The sequence below is a fragment of the Pelodiscus sinensis genome, chromosome 12, assembly GCF_052426305.1.
Source record: "Pelodiscus sinensis isolate ZL-2025 chromosome 12, ASM5242630v1, whole genome shotgun sequence".
Classification (NCBI taxonomy): Eukaryota; Metazoa; Chordata; order Testudines; family Trionychidae; genus Pelodiscus; species Pelodiscus sinensis.
The window spans coordinates 36,971,823-36,994,566 of NC_143063.1; positions in this window are offsets into that span (position 1 = coordinate 36,971,823).

Consider the following 22,744-nt stretch of genomic DNA (forward strand, 5'->3'; position numbering starts at 1 on the left):
CCTTTGTTGTCAATAAGCCACACTGAAGGGAACCCCAATTTTCTCTTTGTCCACCATGAGACATGTCAAGGCTGGCAGCATTCATAATGCAGAGTCCCACTTTGAAGGCTATTATATACAACTGCAGTCATTACTTATTCCTAACATGTAAAATGAGGATAATAATACTACATTTCTCTCCTGAGAAAAGTAGTATTATTATCTATCTAATCAGTAATGGGCAGCCCGTGGGCCACATGTAGTCCACCAGCATTCTATGTGTGGCTCACCAGACATTTTGTTTACTGTTGCTCAAGTGAAAGGTTGCCCAATTCTTCTGGTTTCCATCCATGTAGTTGTTTCTTTTCTTACTGATATTACTAAAAAGTGAACACTTGTAAAGCAAAGCCATGTGAAGTGAGTGCTGAGCATTGACTGTGAAAGCTGCATTTCCTCTGCGTTCAGTCCAAGTGCTACTAAGACTCAGTGGGCATACCCTGCAAATTCTAAGTGCACAAGCACAGTTAGCAAAGCTACCCTATCCTTAAAGACTATAGTGTTTACAACAATCTTGTTGCCCACTGAGTTGGAGGGTCACTCAAGGATGCTAGTTTAAGTTGCCCATCATGGATTTAGACTAAGTTTTTTCAGGGTAAGAAATAGTTCTTTCTGTGTGCATGTGCCGTGCGTACAAAATTGGTCGGCAAGGTTTAGTGAGGACAGGGAGAGTTTAAGCATTAGCACAAATACCATTGCATAAGAAATACATTTTACCTTGACTCTGTGATTCATCATGCACATATGACCTATGCATATAGATGTGTTTGTAAAAATCTGCCCAAATTTGATAACCTTCTAAGACTGAAAGGTGATGGAAAGGGCAGCATGGAAGTTTAGGTGGTGAATAGGTGATACTAACATAGCTTTCTAAATTAAAGAGGTCCTTCGTAGTTTGTGTTTTCTCCCTGGCTACGTCTACACTGTACCCTTGTTGCGGAAAAGCTTATGCAAATGAAGCTCGGCATGGAATATCGCTGTGCTTCATTTGCACAATTAATGAGCCGAGGAAGAATGGCTCTTGCGCAAGAGGGGATTTTTGCACAAAAAGGAGCCGTCTACACAGCTCTTTTTTGCACAAAAGCCTCTTGCGCAAAAATGGCTGCTCATTAATTATATAAATGAAGCGTGGCTATATTCCACGCTGAGCTTCATTTGCGTAAGCTTTTCTGCAACAAGGGTACAGTGTAGACATAGCCCCTGTGAAGATACTTAGACACAACAATCATAAGATCATAAGAATGGCCATACTGGGTCAGAACAAAGGGCCATCTAGTCTAGTATCCTGTCTGGTGATAGTGGCCAATACCAGATGCCCAGAGAGAGGGAACACAACACGTAATCCTCACGTGATCCTTCTGTCACCCATTTACAGATGAAAATCAAATCGCCCCTCAATTTTATTTTGACATTGTGACAGACTGGGCCGGGTCTGGGCACAGCTGAAGTCATCTGCTCAGGGCGAATTGTTCAAACTCAGGTATCCTTATAGCCCCTGACCGGAGACCTTCCCAAACCGGTCACACCGAGCAAAACCCCTCAGACACTGCAGTTATCCCTGTGCCACAATCAGACCCGGGCCTAACATACAGGTGAGGGATTATAGAACCCAATCTCACCTATCCCGAACGGGTCCTTCTGGTCCCAAAGAACCAGCCACAAATCCCCAGTCAATTTAAACTCTGGATCTTACCCACAAGATCACACTGAGCCAATCCTTCAGAATCTAAAATCTAAAGGTTTATTTATAAAAGAAAGAAAAAGCATGAGAGTAAGGTTGTTAAGAAGAATACATTACATGCATCAAATCACCAAGTTCTCGATGCAGGCTCTTAGCAGAGATGTTATAAACTACTATCTTAAAAGTCTCTGGTGTACATCCTATGTCAGGATGGGCCCACGATTCTTCCCAGCTCGCTGTTCCTTGCAAGGCTGCATCTGGAATCAGTGGCAAAGTTGAAGGCAAGATGGAGTCTGCCTCATAGCATTTTATATCCATGCATAATCTTTTCCAAGCTGGAGCAGGTCACATGGCCCAGTGACCTATCCTTGTGTCCCAAGTCAGCAATCAGTATTCTGGCTGGTCGGCAGGTTCCAGATTTACAGATGCATTCCTCAGGTGTGTATCGGCACCTAGAGATTCATTGTCCCTGGAGCCTTGCTAATTAGCATAGACACTGAACTAACATTCCAGGCACATTGCTCTGCCTCAGAGAATTTTTCAGCATCAACACAGAGTACATATTTATAACTCCACATACAGGCTATGTCTAGACTGCAAGCCTCTTTCGAAAGAGAGCGTCTAGACTGCACGTTGAACTTTCGAAAAAGCGGTGTGTCTGGATGCTCTCTTTCGAAGAAGTCCTATTTACATTGAAGAACGCCTTCTTTCGAAAGAGGAACTTTCGAAAGAAGGCGTTCTTCCTCGTGAAATGAGGTTTACCGCCATCGAAAGAAAAGCCGCATTCTTTCGATTTAATTTCGAAAGAACGCGGCTGCAGTCTAGACGCAGGTGAGGTTTTTTCGAAAAAAGGCTACTTTTTTCGAAAAAACCCCTGAGTCTGGACACAGCCACAGATATTATACAAGTACATGAATAGCATATACAGAATCAGTAGAACATAAGTTTTCATTTGACATCTTGCATGACCCGATTGTACAGACTTTTGAGGCAAACACCACCTGTGATTTAGTGTTGGTACCTTGCTGGTTGCTAGGCTGGGGCTGTGGGTGACCTCCGCTGGTGGCTGTTTGTACCATGGCCCAGCAGGACAGGGGATGAGTCACTAGGCAAGGGTCCCCCAACCTGTCCAACCAGTTGCCTCCCAGGGAGAGAAACAAAGGAAGGAGAGGAGGCCAGCCCCTGGCTGGGGGGCAGGGCTAAAAGAGTTTTTAGTTTCTGTCAGGCTGCTTCCTCCATGATACCAAAGCAACAGGCTGGGATTTAGGGGTCCAGGCTCCTCCCATCTCAAGGGGGCTGAGGCATCCTAGGCCTGCCGTATAACCAGATTACATCTATGCTGTGCTGTATCCTGGAGAAGCAATAAACCCCTTCTATTCTACTTGCTGGTGGAGTCTGTTCATGCCATTACAGAGGTGCAGGAGGTGGGGGAAGCCTGACATGCCGCTCCGCCCATCCCCCGCCCCCCCCCCATGGGTGCAACAGCGATTTTTAGAATCTGGTAACATGACAGACATGCCAAACAGATTTAGTTCACGATATGGCATTTTCTCCAGACCTCACATTATTTTTGTGGCTCTTTTCTGCATCCTCTCCAATTTTTCAGCACCTGTATTTTAAATGTTGACACCAGAACTAGACACAGTATTCAGTCTCCCAAATGTCATATAGAGATATGGTCACCTCCCTTATCCTATTAACTGCCTTCCTTGTTTGCACAGCCAAGAATCACATTAGCCCTTTTTGCTATAGTATTGCATCCCAGCAATCCATGTTCACTATGAACCCTAAGCCCTCTTCATTGGTCTTGTTAACACTGGACCTGCACTTGATAAGTAACTTCCTTCTTCGGATATACTAATGTATGTGTATGTGTATGTGTATGTATGTATGTATGTGCATATATCCTTTTCTCTGTAATTTCCACTGCAATGCATCTGACAAAGTGGGTTTTTACCCTGTGACGGGGCCCCGCAACCCCGCACTAAAACCCCCACGGCAAAAGCCCTATTCGGGCGGCGGGGGAGTGCGCACCGGCATTGTGCCGGCTGTACTCGCGCCGCAGAACAGCTGACCGCCTCGGTGGCGGCAGCGGCGGCAGCACCGATGCTGCGGGGGGGGGGAGGTGGAGTCAACTGGTGATGTCAGGAGTACGTCACCCTCCGGCGCCGGGCGCGGCGGGAGGTTTAAAGGCCGCCCCGGACGGCGGGGGGAGGAAAAAAGACCCCTCTTGGCTGTGGAGGGCAGGACTTCGCAGACCGCCGTGGAGCAACGGGGTCCGGAAGGTCTTCCGGAGAGGAAGTAGCCCAGGGGAGGGCCATATAAGGGCCCCTCACTTGGACAGGTTTGGGGAGGACGCCCCTGTCAACCGGACCCGGACCGAAACGGGTCCGGGTTCTTCAGGGCCCTGGGCTGGGGCCCGGGATTGAGGGTGGGCCCGGGCCCCCCTTCTCTCCTCCCTACCCTGCACCCCCCCCCCCCCTCGGCATAACTGAGGAAGGACGAATTATTCCTTATTTCCCATTCCCCGGAAGGCGGAAAGCCCAGGCTGTGTGGGCACTGTCGGAGGGCAGTGGCCTGAACCGGATAGTATCGCCGCCAGCAGAGCCAATTCCCCCAAAGTTGGCGATGAGCGACGCTGTGGGGGCGGACCGAACCCCTACATGCCCACAAAAACTTATACCCAAATACATTCGTTAGTCTTTAAGGTGCTACAAGACACCTCATTGTTTTTACACAAACAGATTAACAGAGCTATCCTTTGAAACTTGCCTCTTCTGAGTAATTTCTTTCCAGGATATAGTTTCCCATTCTTCAAAGATGGCCTGAATTTTTCACTGCTTGGTTAGGCTGTTTTAAAACTCTTTCGTTTGATAGGCTAAACTTACCAAGTGACCCAGATGGCTCTGTATGACTACCATGTCCACAAAGCTTGCTGTTTTGCCAGTCGTTCAGTAATCCACACATTTTATAAGCAGTGATTTTATATTTACTTTCAGATTACTGATGAAAATGTTGAATGGGTCCAGTCTTGTACCAGTCCCTGCAGAATAACACTAGAAACAACCCCATTCCATGTTAAATATGATATGCACTGATGGTAAGTAACTTCTGTATTTGTTAAGTCATCCCTTGTACTAGGCATAGTACCTTCAATCAGTTTGCTTTTAAATCTTTCCATCTCAATCCACTCTACAGACTAGTATTTGTTCAAAGAGCTATGGGTTCTTTTCATATGCAGTAGGGGATTTGTGTTTGTTTTTCAAATTGGATTTTCATCTGTTTTGTTTTATTTCTGGTGATTGCTTTCTCCCTGCTCTGGATTGGACATCTCTAGTGGGAAATGGAGCATACTTGAAAGGTTTTGATTGATCTATGGGATAAGAGTCCTTTTGTGAAAGGTGGGGATACTTCACATTTCCAATGTAAGCGAATGCACACATTTGCCAACCCTTTGAAAAATGGGACAATGAAAATGTAGCTGTGAAACTGAGTCCAGATTCTGATGCTCTACTTGAAGCTTGGGGACACATTCTGTTTGTGTTTCAGTTGCCATATCTTCAAAACAGAAATGATAGTGCATCACAAAGATGGTGTAAGGAGAACTAAGTATGGAAAGTTTTGGTAATTATGTTGAGTAGCCCACTACTCAACAAATGATCCCATTGATCTGAATAGACCTGCCTTCAGACAAAAGTGTTAATGAATGTAAGAAAGGATATTGGAATCTGGCCCTAAATGGTTTAGCTGTATTTAGAGGTGGCAAGAGCTGAGTGCTATTATTATTTGAAGGGGAGAAAGTATAATTTCCAACGCTTCCATGAAAATCCTAACATTAAAGGCTTCAGTACCCCGAGGCAAGTATGTGAGCTCTCATGTTTATATTTTATCTACTGCACCTTAGCTCAGATACATTACAATAGTGTCTGGAGACTGTGCAGTTTAATATCTCTGACATTATTTCCCTTTAAGAGGAACAATTGGTTGTATATGTTTAACATTGGGGAAAGAGCTGTGGATCCCAATAACGCCATGAATACATTTATTATTAATTGTTTGTTCATTCATTTTTAATTTTCTGTCAGACAAAATTGAAGACTGAATCGGTAGCTTCAATGTACTCTGTCTTAATGGTCTGGCTTCATAACTTTTTTACTAAGGTAATAATTATTCTGGACATCATTGGGAATTCAATGGTACAGAGGTTGGGGTGCCCAAATCTTGTGGTACATTAATGTATATAGTAGTCATATTGTTGTGTAGGTGTATAGTTCATGTCTGTAATTGTTAGTTCACAGAGAGACATTATAAACTGGCGGCAGTAGTAGCAGTAGTAGTTGTTTTTGTTGCTTAGAATATGAAACTCTGGGTGGAGAGAAAGCACCAAAGCACTTTGAAGCCACGTCTATGCTATACCCAGAAAGTGACCTTAAGGTACGCAATTCCAGCTATGAAAATGAGTACTAAATCTGACTTTACAATAGATTTCTTTTATATAGGATGAAATCCCTCTGAAGTGAGTGGGAAAACTGCAACTGATGTCAATGGGGCCAAGAATACTCCTCCATTGTATTCAATGTATAATCCAAATCTAATACATTTTGCAGAATGGCTATCAAGAATATAGCAGAAGGGGAGAATCAGGAATTGATGGGGAAAGAGTTGTTCAAGAGAGGACAACCTGAGATTGGATTCCACAGATCCTGACACATACATTTTGTTTTTACCTTAATAACATCTTTAAGTTTGCTAGTAGTTTATATATGGGACATACTCATTTGTAACTCTTTGTACATTATCTATAGGCATCAATATGGGGTTCTTCAACAAATGGAGCTCAATAATTGGTCCTTTCACAAGACTAGACTACATACACATAAAAATGCTTTCCCTTGTCTGGCTAACATGAGTCATCATTTTCATATTTAGTGTTTGCTAATCTTCTAGCATCCTAGTCTTCTGAGATGCTGACTGGACCAGGGAACCAAATAAGAGAGCATAGTCAAATCTGACGTCTGATTTGAAGGTGCAGGCTTTTCATATTTCAAGCCTATATTCTAAAGACAACAGTTTCAGAATCTTCTTGCCTTGTACCCTGAATTATTACTGTGGCTTTTCTTAACACTTAGCTACCTTACTATAGCAATGTGGCAGTTTCAGTGTTAGTCATTTAATAATCCATACTGTTCAAGCAATGCTTTCCTTTAATGCTGTAGGTTGAGCAAGCATCTGTTTGAAAGCATTTAGCCATGTGCTCTAGAGACAAAATTTGATCCAGTCTTTTTGTTGTCTAATCATTTCACTGATGAGAATCTAACTTAGGAGAAAAATAAATATTGTACGAAGCATCATAAAGTTTTATGATGCAATTATTACAGATATAATTGTACAGGGTTGTAGAGGTCTATAGATGACTCACTATTCATAGACCAATGCCCTTTTATACTCCTTTTTATAGTTAATTCAATGTCTCATTTAATAATTTAAAAATAATTTATTGGAGTTAAATTGCTTTTTTAGAAGGTACAATCTTATCTCTCATTTTTATAAGAATCTCATTTTAATTTGTTTGCTGTGCCATTCTAACATGAATTTAGGAATTTAATGGAGTGAAAATTGAAGGCTGATGACATCAGTGAAATTATTAATTTGGTAACTGAAAGATTTATTTGGTTGATAGAATTTTCAATAGTCAATTATCTTTGGACTCTATTAAAAGATGAAGCCCGAGCCAAATAACAGTTCTCACTCAGGGTTCTCCAGGATAAATTGAAAAAGACATCTTCATTATTGCTATTGATGTTAACATGCAAATCGCTTACCGTTAATAATCTCAATAGACAGATAAATGCTTGCTTTTTCTCCTCAAGAAGCAAGACAAAAAATCCTAAAAATGTTATGCTAAGATATTAATATGACCTGAATATAGCAGATTTAGCCATGCATAATATTTTAAGTTTGTGTTTATCTATACTAAGTCCTAGTAGAATAACTTCACAGAGGTGGTATGTCTTTAAGTCATTCAAATAAGAATGTCTGATTTTATTTTTCTTAAAGATGACTGTTTACAGTATGAATAGTTTATCTTGAAAATGATATAGGCATATGCATGTAAAAGAAAAGAAGACTGAGAGGGGACATGATAGTGGTTTTCAAGTACCTAAAAGAGTGTTACAAGAAGGAGGGAGAAAAATTGTTCTCCTTGGCCTCTGAGGATAGGATAAGAAGCAATGGGCTTAAACTGCAGCAAGGGAGGTATAGGTTGGACATTAGGAAAAACTTCCTGTCAGGGTGGTTAAACACTGGAATAAATTGCTTAGGGAGGTTATTGAATCTCCATCTCTGGAGATATTTAAGAGCAGTTTAGATAGACATCTATCAGGGAAGGTCTAGATCAGCGGTGGCCAACCAGTTAGAGACTAAGAGCCAAAATAGCTGTGGATAGAGTGCGAAGAGCCACATATTATATATTTATTTTTATATATCTATATGTAGCCCAAGGTCCAGAGTGTTTCAGCAGCAGCCCTGGGAACTACACATATACATATATATATAGTACACAAAATATAGTGATAAAAATAACATTGCAGAACATTTTGGACAAAAACCAATAAAAAAGTCTCTAGCCACTTAAAAAATTCACAGTCTATAGATCTTCAGAGAACTTGACAAGGAACAAAGATCAAATTAAAAAATCCCTTGAAAATACAATAATATTCTTACACTAAAAATAAGCATCCCCAATGTGTATTTTAAATTTAACACTACTGCCCTATTATGTCCCGTGAGTTTTTTTTAAATTAAACTGAACTGAGAAGTAAATTAGCACAATCTGAAGTGCCTGTTTCACTCCAGCTTGTTGATCTCTGATACGATTTCCTCATTTTTTTTTACTTATGAAGATTATGGCTTTTTTATAGTTCTAAAAATTCATGTCTGTCCCAAACTGCAAATATGAGAGGTTCAAAAATAATAAGGGAGAGACTCATATCTCAGAATAATTGCTTCAGCCTGGCAAACAATAAATAGCCTTTGACTTTTCTTTAAAGAAACACAGTGTAAACTAGGTACATGCTGACTCTTTTTTTTTTTTCTCTGGAATTTTAATATGTATGACATATGTAGACTGCCTTATTCTGCATCCATGAAGACTTTAAGTTTAAGGTGCTTCATCCCCCACCCCCTGCTGTAACCCAATGCACCCATACCTCCCCCCAGAGCCAGGCATCCCCAGCCTCCCCACTCTAACCCAATGCCTTCCCCCAGAGCCAAGCACACACAGACACACATACCCCCCTACTCTAACCCAATGCCTGGGTCTCACTGGAGCCTCCTCTACTATACGCTTCTCCCTTCAGGCGCTGGGGAATGTGCGCTGAGAGGCTACGAAAAGTTCCAGGCACATGGCACCGAACTAGCAAGAGCCACATTTCTTTGAGCAAAGAGCCGCGAGTTTGCTACCCTTGGTCTAGATGGTGCTTGGTCCTTCTGTGAGGGCAGGGGACTGGACTTGATGACCTGTCAAGGTCCCTTCCAGTTCTAGTGTTCTATGCTTCTATGATTCCCTGTTCTGTTTGTTCTTCACAAACACTGAATTGTACAAGTTCAGTGTTTCAGAAGAACTACTTTGAAAGTACCGTGTTTGCCAATACAAATAACACATTGCATATGCTTTGTTCCTGATTAAACAGAAAGCAATGATATGTCAATATAGCCTAGTGAAAGGGTCATAGATTTGTAGTTGTGGTTTGAAACAGGTATAATTGGAATATCTATAATCTATTGAAAACACGGGCATGTGGTGGTAGGATAGATAAATGTAAGTCGAAGAGAAAGTATTCCAGATTTAGCATTAATTGTCTTAAAGTTAGTTTCACTTGTTAAAAGCTATGTAACTGTATTTAAAGAACATTTTCAATCATTTGCCATGTGGATTAGATAAAAACAATTGTGATTTAATGAATTATATAGGTTATGGTCTTTAACCCATTCATTCTGAAGTCTAAAAGGAATTTTGCCCTAATTGGGGCAGAATTAGAACATCACTGCTTCCTTTCCTGCCAAAGAATAGCTGCTTAGCAGATAGTGTCAGATTATTCTTAGTCTCTGAGGGTATGTCTACACTACAAAGTTAATTTGAACTAACAGACGTTAGTTCAAATTAACTTTGATAGGCGCTACACTAGCGCTCCACTAGTTCAAACTTAATTCGAACTAGCGGAGCGCTTAGTTCGAACTAGGTAAACCTCACTGTATGAGGACTAAGCCTAGTTCGAATTTACTAGTCCGAATTACGGGTGTGTAGCCCCTTAATTCGAACTAGTGGGAGGCTACCCCTCCCCAGCTTCCCCTGGTGGCCACTCTGGCCAACACCAGGGAAACTCTATTGCCCCCCTCCCAGCCCCGGACCTCTTAAAGGGGCACAGACTGGCTACGGTGCCCGTGCCAGGTGCAAGCCCGCCAGCACCCAGCCAGCAGACCCTGCACCTGGCATGGCTCAAGCCAGCCACCCGATGCCCCCCAGCCCTCCCCCTCTTCCCGGGACCAGGCTGGCGGCTCCCGGGAGCTTGCCCGGGACCGCAAGAGGCGGGCACCCGCCTGGGCTAGCGCAGACATCGTGGACCTCATCCACGACCTCCACACTAGGCACAGGACAGTGGCTGTCTAGGGCAGGAGAGCTGCCAGCCTGGCCACCCAGGAGCAGATGTGCATGAAAATCAAAGTGGTCCACTGAGACCCCCGATCCTGAGCCCTGAGCTTACAATGGCCGTCCTGGGTCAGACCAAAGGTCCATCTAGCCCAGTAGCCTGTCTGCCGACAGCGGCCAACCCTAGGGACCATGGAGGGGATGGACTGGAGACAGTGACCAAGCCATTTGTCTCATGCCATCCCTCTCCAGCCTTCCACAAACTTTGGGCAGGGACACCACTCCTACCCCCTGGCTAATACCACTCCATGGACCCAACCTCCATCACTTTATCTCACTTCTCTTTAAACTCTGTTCTAGTTGTAGCCTTCACAGCCTCCTGCAGCAAGGAGTTCCACAGGTTGACTATTTGCTTTGTGAAGAACAACTTTCTGTTACTAGTTTGAAGCCTGCTACCCATTCCTTTCCTTTGGTGTCCTCTAGTCCTTCTGTTATGGGAACTAATGAAGAACTTTTCTGTATGCACCCTCTCCACCCCACTCATGCTTTTATGGACCTCTGTCCTATCCCCCCTCAGTCTCCTCTTTTCTAAACTGGAAAGTCCCAGTCTCTTCAGCCTCTCTTCATATGGGACCTCTTCCAAACCTCTGATCATTTTAGTTGCCCTCCCCTCTCCCACCCTCTCTCTTCCCCTCTCCCACCTCCTTTTCCCAGTCTCCCCGACTTTTGTTCAATAAAGAGAGATTCTATTTTTGACCACACATTTTCTTTATTTTGTACATCAGGAAGGGGGCTAGGGAGGGGTAAGTGGAAGGAGGTGAGGGAGGAATGGTGTACGAGCCCCCAATGGAGAGGACTGGGCTGGCTCTGTGGGCTTCTGGGGGTGGAAGCTCTCCTGCAGCCCTCCAATTGCCCCCTCTCCCCAGATGGCAGCCTGTGGCAAGTGCAGCCGGTCTGATAGCCAAGTGCTGTGATGTGCCCAGTGTGGGCACTCAGGGCACTCCGAGCCAGGACTGCTTTGCAAGCGGGGCTCCCCCGAGAACTGTCTTTCCAAGGTGGGTGTTGGGTCCCTTTAAGCACAGCCCTCGGCTAGCCTGAGGCAGCAGCTCCACGTTCTAAGTCCTCATCTGATGCCCTGCCGGCACTGCTTCCGTCCATCCTTAACCCCGGTTCAGGGTCCACTTAAAGTGGACATGCTAGTTCGATTTAGCAAAATGCTAATTCGAACTAGTTTTTTAGTCTGGATCCGTTATTTTGAATTAGCTTAGTTCAAATACCCTGAGGAACTAGTTAGGCCACTCCCCAGACTTCTCTGGAAAACATACTTTTACTCGTGATCTCAGCTTATGTTTGTACGGCAACATATAACATTGCTGCATGCATTTTGCCAGGTTATTTGATCAGCAAATTACGACTTTTTATACGATACTTCCCAAGTCACTCCTGGAATAAAGCACGTAGGGTGTGAACATAGGGATATATACTGTCACAAGCATTAATAACTGAGTCCCCCAGGCATTCACGATTGACATACTACATTCAAACCAGTTATTGAATCTGGAAAGTGAAGGTTGACTATTAAATAACTCAGTCTAATGCTCAAATGTCAGAATGCGAATGGCAGCTTTTTCTGTGGCTGTGAAGCATCACCTAAGCTGTATACCCTCCTCTAAGTCCACTCCTTATAAAAGTTATGCTCCATAAGTGTCAAATCAACTTGTACAGCATTTTTCAAGCACCATTCCACGTGATGGCCTAGTATGTATTTTACTGGGGATGATTTGTCAACCACAGATGTTGGCAACACAGAGCTAGCCTAGAGGGGTTTACATGTGCATGGTTTCTCTGTTCATATTTACTAAATTTGAAATGAGAAAACAAGGGAAAGCAGGTTGAAAGTTTACAGTAGGTTTGATTGCAGCTAAATATCTGTTACAAAAATACAACTACAGAGGAGAAAAAGAATTGAACAAGGACTGTGTGTTGTTCTATTTCAAACTGGATGGGTTATCACAATGATCATTGCATGAGAAATGGAATAAATTGGATTGTCCTGCTAGACCAGCCCAATGTCTCCAGTCTCAAGAGCTGTTCACCTCTATTGTAATCAGCACCCAAAAGAATTATCATTCCTCTGCCCTTTCCAGTGCTCTCATGTCCAAGATGCCTGCTGTCTATTTTTATTCATGTAGCTGGCTCTGGAGGCACCTGTACATTACACTTGAACATAGTCAAGCGTATTTGTTCTCACTTTCTTTAAGCTTCTCCATATGCTATTTTCTGTGATGGAATATGCAAATGCTGAAAAGGCTTATTTAAATTCTGAAACACACATCAAAATCTGTTTCGCTGTACAGATGTATCATTTACGTCGTGTACAAAAACAAAAAGAATCTGTGACTAGAGTACACACCAAGGCTAAGTACATTAGGTTAAGTACAAAAGGATGAAAGTCCAGAATGAAGGACACAAATAAGTACTGCCAAAAATTCAAACAATGTAGAATGAATTTCGCTAATCTAAGTAACATTTTCCAGGTCTAGCCTGCATGAAATAAACGATGTACAGTAACAACAATGTAAATCGTAGCCTGCCAGTTTCCAGTAGGACTTGTAGAGATGTAGTGTGATTAATATGGATTGTCTTTGGTTATGAGTTTGTACAGCGCCAGGCAGAGTGGGAGTCTGGTTTATGACTGCAGCCCCCAGGTTCTACCCTACCTCAAAATAATGCTGAATTGTTACAAAGGTGTTTTAGAATGATTGTTACAATTTGATGCAAGTTTTTACACTGCCCAAATCCTTGGACTTGTTCTTTGGAATGAGGAACCAAGTCAGGAAATGGGGCATATGCATTTATGGGGGCTATGGGAGAAGTGTTCTTCTCTCCACCATTACCCCATTTCCCAAAATCATTGAAAAGCAGTAATGTAATCACCACCCTCACACACTAAAGGCATCACTTGCTGCATCAGAGATCAACATTCTGGTGTTTGATTTAATGGGTCTAGTATAGGCCCATCAATCAAATGCTGAGGGCAACTCCATCCAGTGCTTTTTCTCCTTGCAGTCATAAGGAGTAAGGGAAGCAGATGGGAGCATTTGCTCCCACTGGCCTCCCACTGTATGGATGGTGCCAAGCTCGTATTAAGGTAAGCTGACTCCAGCTACTTATTCTACATAACTAGAGTTGCGTACCTTAAGGGCTTAAGCTAACCTTCCGGGTTTAGTGTAGACCTGGCCTTATTGATTATGTTGCCTGGTGAGCATCTTAATTTGCAGAGGAAACAGATGGGTTTGGCCCTTAAAACTGATCCTATCAGTAGACTTAGTAGCTAATTACATGTAATTTTACACCACATAGTATTAACCTTATTGATTTAAGAAAGTCATTGTGAACTCTTCCAAACAAAACAATAATATCTTTTTATAAACCCCAGTTTCATAAAATACAAATGGTTCTGATTTGTTGTGTACCATCATGTAATTACAAGAAAAGTTGTGTTCTATCAGTAGTAATTTTTGCTCTGAAGTTGATTTGTGAAAATGGTTAACTCTCCATAAAGGTGCCAGAATAGTGCAAGCAACTCTAAAATATTAATATCTGCCCAGGAAAGGGTCCCGGTACAGAAACTGTAGAAGACTGCCATAAGGTTGCCACATGAGGACCTCTTTGCATGACCTGGGATAGGCAGGATGCTGGAGTGAGGCTGGAATTGGAAAGAGTGTGATGTGGGCAGGACTGTTGTGCTGCAGAGGTGCCATAAGCAGCCCTGGAGGTTGCCATAATGTAGACAACACTATCTACTTTACACCAGGAGCCTCTCCAGGACTGCAGAGTAGCCCAGAATCAGGAAGGAGCAAAAGAGGCTTAAAACTGATTTAGCCCCCAAATCCCTGGGCTAAGATTTCTTATCCTAATATAATACATGTACTCTTTTCTCAGAAGCCCATAAAAACAGAATGAGATGTGTTATGCCAAGTTTCAGACTGGAAAAAAATTGCAAGCAAGTTAATATTGAAAGTGGTGACAAAAACCTCATTTCCAGTATCATGAAGTCTACTGCTTAAGAACCCTAAGTGAGTAGAGATGTGTCGGTAGCTGTGACCCAAAAGATGCTGTCATGCTATGTACCCAAAGGTTGACAGAATATGTTATTGGAAAACTACCACTCATCATTAATATTCTGGCGTGTTGTGTGGATGGTAAACCTAATCAAAACCCCACCAATGTTTGTGTCAGTCCATTGACTTAAAAGGGCTTTGGATCAAATCTTATTCCTGCTTCATCCTCTAAATAAAACTGCATAAGCAGGGGAGGAGGAGGGAAGCTTGAAGTTCATTTCAAGTATAAGGAGAGCAGTATTTGACATCTCCAAATGAACCTTTCAAAATGTGATCGTCAGTGTTGTGAGTGCACCTGTTTGCTAATGCAAGACTCTACATTCACAAATGCAAATTGGTTAATTGAGCATGAAATGCCTGTTAGCAAGTGGAAATGTGAGTTCTGCAAAAACAAAATGGATGCAGCGAGCGGCTGCAAGGTTCGGGAATAGAATGAAATGCAGTCTCTGATGATTTAGCCCAAATTGCAGCAGTATTTATTATCTGATATATAGTATACAGACAAATTCTCTTGTGATGCTTTTTTGAATATGAGGGGCCAGATTTTTAAAGTATTTAGGCATATAAAGTACAGTACTAATGGGATTTGCAAAAAAGAAGATTAGATCCATATCTCCTTCAATCTATCTGCAATCTTTAGGCATCTAAATACCTTAGATGACCAGGGCTCAATGTTAGCAGATTTGTTGTGTGTTTGTTTGCTTTTTAATTTTTGCTTTTAGAATAGAAATAAATAACTAGAGCTGCAAAAGGTAGTGACTTGTTTCATGTAACCTCATGCTGAAGTCTTTGACATTTTGTTTTCCAATTTTGTGCCCCTCAGATGTAATATTTCCATTAAATAGTTGATAAAGTGGATATTTTCATGGGCCAACACAAATATTGGCCTGTTTTTGTTTTTTTTAATGCAAAGCCATCTTCTCTTGAAAGGGGCAAGTGTTTCACCAAGAGCCAAGTTTTTCTGGGATTTAGCTGTTATTCATTCTTTAGGGCATCCTTCTTAAAACAGTGTAATGATAATGTGATTTATTGTGATCATCTGCATTGAGATGGGGGGTGTGATGGGAACAGCAGAGTATCAAATGTCTCAAAATAGACAGAGACACCAGTCCTTTGATGAAACAACAGGGCAGAATACTGATTTTTTTTCTCAAGGGAATATGTTTCTCTGTAACTCCAGTATAATAAGAATAAGAAATGATGTCAAGCTTAGTATCTCAAATACTGGAAATGTACATTGATTTCTAGGCTGTATACATGAGGGAGTATCAAATGGCAATAGGGTAGCAGACCATTCTCCTAAAGACACATTATCACAGTGGTGGATTTTCTGACTGATCGGAGAGAACATATTATTGTGCAGCTTCTTCCTCTAGGGACTGTTTGATAGTTTTTGTATCGGTTTATATGTGAGACGTAATTTTTTCTGATACTTATAGTCGAATAGTCCTTGGAATGGATGCACAAATACCAGTGTGACAATGCCTTGTACTGGAGCACTTTGTTCTTTTTGCTTTATAGGGATAAGCTATGATGCTATAAGTACCTTCATCGTGGTATAATTGTATTCACGTTAGAAGGGTTGTACCTCTTTGTATTGGCAGAGATTATGGCAGTATAACTTGTGTAAACCATGCTTAAGGTGGTGAGTCAAAGGCATCTTTTTAAATATACATGGCAGGCTCAAAGTTGATTAGTCTGGGAACCAAAAGAAGTGCACTGTTTCAGCCAATTTGATAGGAATCCACTAGAAAAAGCTGCCTGGATGCTTTTTTTTTATTATTATTATTATTATTTTTTAAAGACTTTCAGATAGTATAAAATACCCTGTCCTTCCTTGATTCAACAAAAAACTACAGAGTAGATAAGAACCCTAATAAAATGTTGCATGTTCTCAAATGAAGCTAGAACTTCAATTATGTCTACTTTAGAGTACTTGTTAAATTTTAACTATTGTTTATGCTTCTACTCCTTCAGATGCACTTTAGTAATGTCATTGATTATTAGAACTTGTATCTACTGCATAGTTAGAATCTATTCAGCACTAGAAGATGGTTTTTCTGATGTTGATATTTCAAAACCCATAAATCATGATTTCAAGAAGTGGAAGTTACATATGTCCTTTTACTAAATTCAGCAGTGAATCCTAGGAAACAGAATATTCCAGTGCCAGCATGGATAAGAGTTACTGTCATTGTTTATAAGTCCCTAAGTTATTTCTGTTTTGTATTGTGAAGAGAAAGAGAAATAAAAGTAAGCTAGAGTTGTCTAATGCAGGGTCCTTGAAATGTCTTTTTAAGCATCAGATGCTGGCCTCAATCAGACAGGATACTGGATTAGATGGGCCAGTGGCCTCTCCAGTCTGGTAATTCCTGTGGTCCTAAAGATCAGAGTAATTTTTAGAACATTGCAAATATCATTTTGGGGTCATCCTTATCCATAATACACATGGATGAACAGATTGAGTGGTGAGCACTGGTTCAGGCTTCTGTGATACTTTTTATCTAATGTATTTGCAAGCAAAATCCCACAGTGGCTACTTGAGCACAAATGAAATAGATTTTGGCCATGTCTTTAAAAGGCTAAATCTGGCCTTGCCCCTGAAGTCTTAACACAACACATTAATGCAACCCTTATACTATCAGTTTCCTATTGTTACAATACAGAGCATAAAAGTGAATTAATTTTTAATGTTCCTTTACTTGTCTGGAAAAGTAATTTTGGTTCAGTCAGGGCCAAAGACAAAGCAAAATAGATGTACTGAACATATGAGTACCAGGGATGTGATTTCTTGAGCAACGATAATCCTGTCACAGCTGTCAGAATTTACTCCTTTATCCATATGACATTTTAACAGTCTGGAAAGCTGTGTTAGAATAAGCAAATATAAAGGACTCAGTCTACAATTACTGACATCAGCAGGCTCAGCCTCACAATATACTGTTTACAAATTTCAGCAAAACTGATTTACCAACTCCTAGATTAGCTTTTGTTGCTCCAAAGCTTAGACATAACTCTTCTGTTTCATTATGAAATGTTATGACAGGCCGTTAAAACTGCTGATTTAATTTTCATTTGGGATCCAGGGAAAAAGAGAATTCAGTAGGAAATATACCCTTTTGATCTCATGTATGCGATATAATATCCAGGCTCATTTACCTCAGATCATGGAGAGACAGATTGTGCAACCCATACACATTGGTGAAACTTTTCATGCATGTAGTTGTTCACCCATGTGAGTAAGGGGTTCACAGTCTGACTAAGGTTATCAAGCTATTTTGTGCGTAGCAATTCTGTTTTACTAACCAGGCATTATGCATTGAAAATGCAGGAAAACATATCCCATAATGGTACTTCAGGTTGAAATCATATGTCTGAGTGTTGTTGCTGAATTTGTGTTCTGACTGGGAAAAAATGAGTCTCTTTTATAGTATTGATATTTAAATGGCACAGAAACTTCAGCTATGGACAAAGGGTATCATCTTCTCATAAGAATTGTTATAGCTCCATTGATTTTATTTACTTTCTTGAGGTCAATGGAGTTATGATTCACACCATCAGATGTTTCCTGAATTCAAAAACTTTAATAATTAGTTAACCCATAACTTATTTACATAGGGTATGTCTACACTACAAAGTTAATTCGAACTAACGGACGTTAGTTCGAATTAACTTTGATAGGCGCTACACTAGAGCTCCGCTAGTTCGAACTTAATTCGAACTAGCGGAGCGCTTAGTTCGAACTAGGTAAACCTCATTCCACGAGGACTAAGCCTAGTTCGAACTTACTAGTTCGAACTAAGGGGTGTGTAGCCCCTTAATTCGAACTAGTGGGAGGCTAGCCCTCCCCAGATTTCCCTGGTCGCCACTCTGGCCAACACCAGGGAAACTCTATTGCCCCCCTCCCGGCCCCGGACCCCTTAAAGGGGCACGGGCTGGCTACGATGCCCGTGCCAGGTGCAAGCCTGCCAGCACCCAGCCAGCAGACCCTGCACCTGGCACGGATCAAGCCAGCCACCCGATGCCCCCCAGCCCTCCCCCTCTTCCCAGGACCAGGCAGGTGGCTCCCGGGAGCTTGCCCAGGACCGCAAGAGGCAGGCACCTGCCTGGTCCAGTGCAGACATCGTGGACCTCGTCGACGACCTCCGCATTAGGCACAGGAAAGTGGCCGTCTAGGGCAGGAGAGCTGCCAGCCTGGCCACCCAGGAGCAGGTGTGCATGAAAATCAAAGTGGTCCACTGAGACCCCTGACCCTGAGCCCTGAGCCTACAATGGCCGTACTGGGTAAGACCAAAGGTCCATCTAGCCCAGTAGCCTGTCTGCCGACAGCGACCAACCCTAGAGACCCTGGAGGGGATGGACCAAAGACAGTGACCAAGCCATTTGTCTCGTGCCATCCCTCTCCAGCCTTCCACAAACTTTGGGCAGGGACACCACTCCCTCCCCCTGGCTAATACCACTCCATGGACCCAACCTCCATGAATTTATCTAACATCTCTTTAAACTCTGTTCTAGTTCTAGCCTTCACAGACTCCTGCAGAAAGGAGTTCCACAGGTTGACTATTTGCTTTGTGAAGAAGAACTTTCTGTTATTAGGTTGAAGCCTGCTACCCATTCCTTTCCTTTGGTGTCCTCTAGTCCTTCTATTATGGGAACTAATGAAGAACTTTTCTGTATGCACCCTCTCCACCCCACTCATGCTTTTATAGACCTCTATCATATCCCCCCTCCATCTCCTCTTTTCTAAGCTGAAAAGTCTCAGGGTACGTCTAAACTACATGCCTCTGTCGGCAGAGGCATGTAGATTTGTTTATTCAGCAAAGGCAAATGAAGCCGCGATTTAAATGATCGCGGCTTCATTTATATTTACATGGCTGCCGCGCTGAGCCGACAAACAGCTGATCAGCTGTTTGTCAGCTCGTGCGCTAGTCTGGACATTCCCCCTGTCGACATCAAAGCCCTTTGTCGGCAGCCCCGGTAAACCTCATTCCACGAGGAATAACGGGGCTGCTGACAAAGGGCTTTGATGTCGACAGGGGGAATGTCCAGACTAGCGCGCGAGCTGACAAACAGCTGAATAGCTGTTTGTCGGCTCAGCGCGGCAGCCATGTAAATGTAAATGAAGCCGCGATCATTTAAATCGCGGCTTCATTTGCCTTTGCTGATCTGTCTAATCTGCATGCCTCTGCTGACAGAGGCATGTAGTATGGACACAGACCCAGTCTCTTTAGCCTCTCTTCATATGGGACCTGTTCCAAACCCCTGATCATTTTATTTGCCCTCCCCTCTCCCAGCCTCTCTCTTCCCCTCTCCCACCTCCTTTTCCCAGTCTCCCCAAGTTTTGTTCAATAAAGAGAGACTCTATTTTTGAACACAATTGTCCTTTATTTTGTACATCAGGAAGGGGGGCTAGGAAGGGGTAAGTGGAAGGAGGTGAGGGAGGAATGGGGTACGAGCCCCTGATGGGGAGGACTGGGATGGCTCTGTGGGCTTCTGGGGGTGGAACCTCTCCTGCAGCCCCCCAATTGCCTCCTCTCCCCAAATGGCAGCCTGCAGCAAGTGCAGCCAGTCTGATGGCCGAGTGCTGTGATGTGCCCAGTGTGGGTACTCCGGGCAATCCAAGCCAGGACTGTTTTGCAAGTGGGGCACCCTTGAGAACTGTCTGTCCGGGGTGGGGGTCGGGTCCCTTTAAGCACAGCCCTCGGCTAGCCTGAGACAGCAGCTCCACGCTCTCAGTCCTCATCTGATGCGCTGCCGGCACTGCTTTCAGCCATGCTTAACCCCGGTTCAGGGTCCACTCTGTGTGGACATGCTAGTTCGAATTAGCAAAACGCTAATTCGAACTAGTTTTTTAGTCTGGATTCGTTAGTTCGAATTAGCTTAGTTCGAATTAACTAATTCGAACTAAGTTAGTTCGAATTAGCGCTGTAGTGTAGACATACCCATAGATAGTGATACTCACAAAGGTATTGATAGCACCCAGATATCTTTTTCTGTCAGGGTATGTCTACACTGCCACCCTAGTTCGAACTAGGGTGGCTAATATAGGCATTCGAAGTTGCAAATGAAGCCCGGGATTTAAATATCCTGGGCTTTATTTGCATCTTGCCGGGTGCCGCCATTTTTAAATCCCCATTAGTACGGACTCTGTGCCCGCGTCTGCATGCGGCACGGAGTAGGTAGTTCGAATTGGGCTCTCTAATTCGAACTACCGTTATTCCTCGTGGAACGAGGTAACTACCGTTCTCCTCGTGGAACGCACTAATGGGGATTTAAAAATGGCAGTGCCCGGCAAGATGCAAATGAAGCCCGGGATATTTAAATCCCGGGCTTCACTTGCGACTTTGAATGCCTACATTAGCCACCCTAGTTCGAACTAGGGTGGCAGTGTAGACATACCCCAGGGAAAATCTTCACTGCAGACTTAACTTGGGGGTAAAAACCTATGGTTGAGCCTATTAACACACACAGTTTTCAAACAACCATATGCCTGTACCAGACATATACCTACAGAGGTAACTGCTAGTCCTTGAGCTATAGGATAGAGCCCAAGGTATCACTATCTTGAGGTAACTGCAGATAGCAGAGCCATAATGGCCATCCAATCCATTAACATAAGTCTTCTGACTAGAAATAAATTATAATGACTCCTAGAGGGGTAGGAAGAAGACTCTGCTCTCCCCTCCCAGCACAGTGCTGTGCATTAGTGACCCTTGGTGATTGGAAGCAGGGTGAGTGGATAATTTACTGAGTTCTCTGATCCAGAACAGAGTATGAAGGACAAGAGAGAAGAATTTCAGGTAGGGCGGTAGAGACATTCCCTGGGTTTGGAATCAGTATTTGGCTGCATGGTCCTGTTTTGGAAATTTGTCCCCATCTGGTATTGGGACAGAACTGGGTGCAATATTATCTGGTATTGAATGTTGGACACCACTCTGCCCCCCCGGCACTTCAAAATGGTACCCCCTGTGTGGCATGACCTCACATGCACTATGCGTACAAGGTCACACTGCGGGTAAGTTGGTGTACTCTTAAAGATGATGTCCCATTGGTGTGATTTCACACATTCTTTCAGGTCAGCGGGGTCAAGGTCACTGTGGTGGGAACAGGCCCACACCATTCCAGAAAGCACCAGAAAGTCAATATTCCGGGTATGAGTAGAAATGACACAGAGGCAGCATACTGGGAGTGAGCCAGTGCATACTGGAAGCTGGCTTTTAAGCTGCCTCCTGGTGTGCATTGGCTCCCAGGCCCATTCATAGGTATCGGGCTGCCACCCCTGCTGCAGGCTCATGCTTATTGGTTAACCATTTAAACATTAGCCCTGGTTTACACTAGGAAGTTATTTCAAAATAACTCCCCTTGGTTCACACTACTAAGCCCGTAATTTCAAAATAAGGGGCTGGTTATTTTGAAAATAATAGCTTGTGCTTTCCACGGGGAATAACGCTAATTTCAAAATAGCTATTTTGAAATAGCGGTAGTATGGACGCTTCACTGCTGCTATTTTGAAATAACTGTTCCCCAAGGTAATTCAGAATAATTACTCTTCAGTGCTTCCTGGAACTCTAAGTGGAGGTAGCATGTCCACATTAAGCGAGCCTCCCTTGGACTAATTTTGAGGCTTCCCTGTGGTGTGGACATGCTATTTCACAATTGTTATTTTGAATTAATTTCCTGGAATAGACATGCTCTTATACCTCTAGTGTGAACATGGGGTAGGACAATACAGTAATGTGGTTCCACTATACTGGGTTTGGCTACCACTGGTTAACTTTCTGATTTTCAAGACATAGCTTTAGTTATGATATCAACTTGTCTTAAAAGATATCCATTATTGGAGGTACAGCAACTTAACAATCTAATGATGCATAAAGATAAAACTGGATTTCTGTAACTTCAATGACTGTCCACTTTCCCCTTGGGTTGTTCTTTGGACGATATATTATCAGTTACTGTACGGTAAAGCAGTCTTTGGGTGGTATTTAATTGGGGCTTTTTTTTTTCTTAAGACATAAAGTGATAATGTTACAATAGGAGCTTCTCTAGGCTAAGAATGACCCATGTTGTCTTAAAAGTAAGCCAAGGATTTCACACATGCTCTTGTCACTTTTAGCATGGTTTACTGGCACACTTATTTTGCTTGAGTCATTGCCAAAGCATCAGAAGGACTTTGAATTTATTTATTTTTGTAATTCTTCCACTGCAAACACATAGCCCCATTAAAAAATCAAAGCAATTCTTTATAAAGCAAAG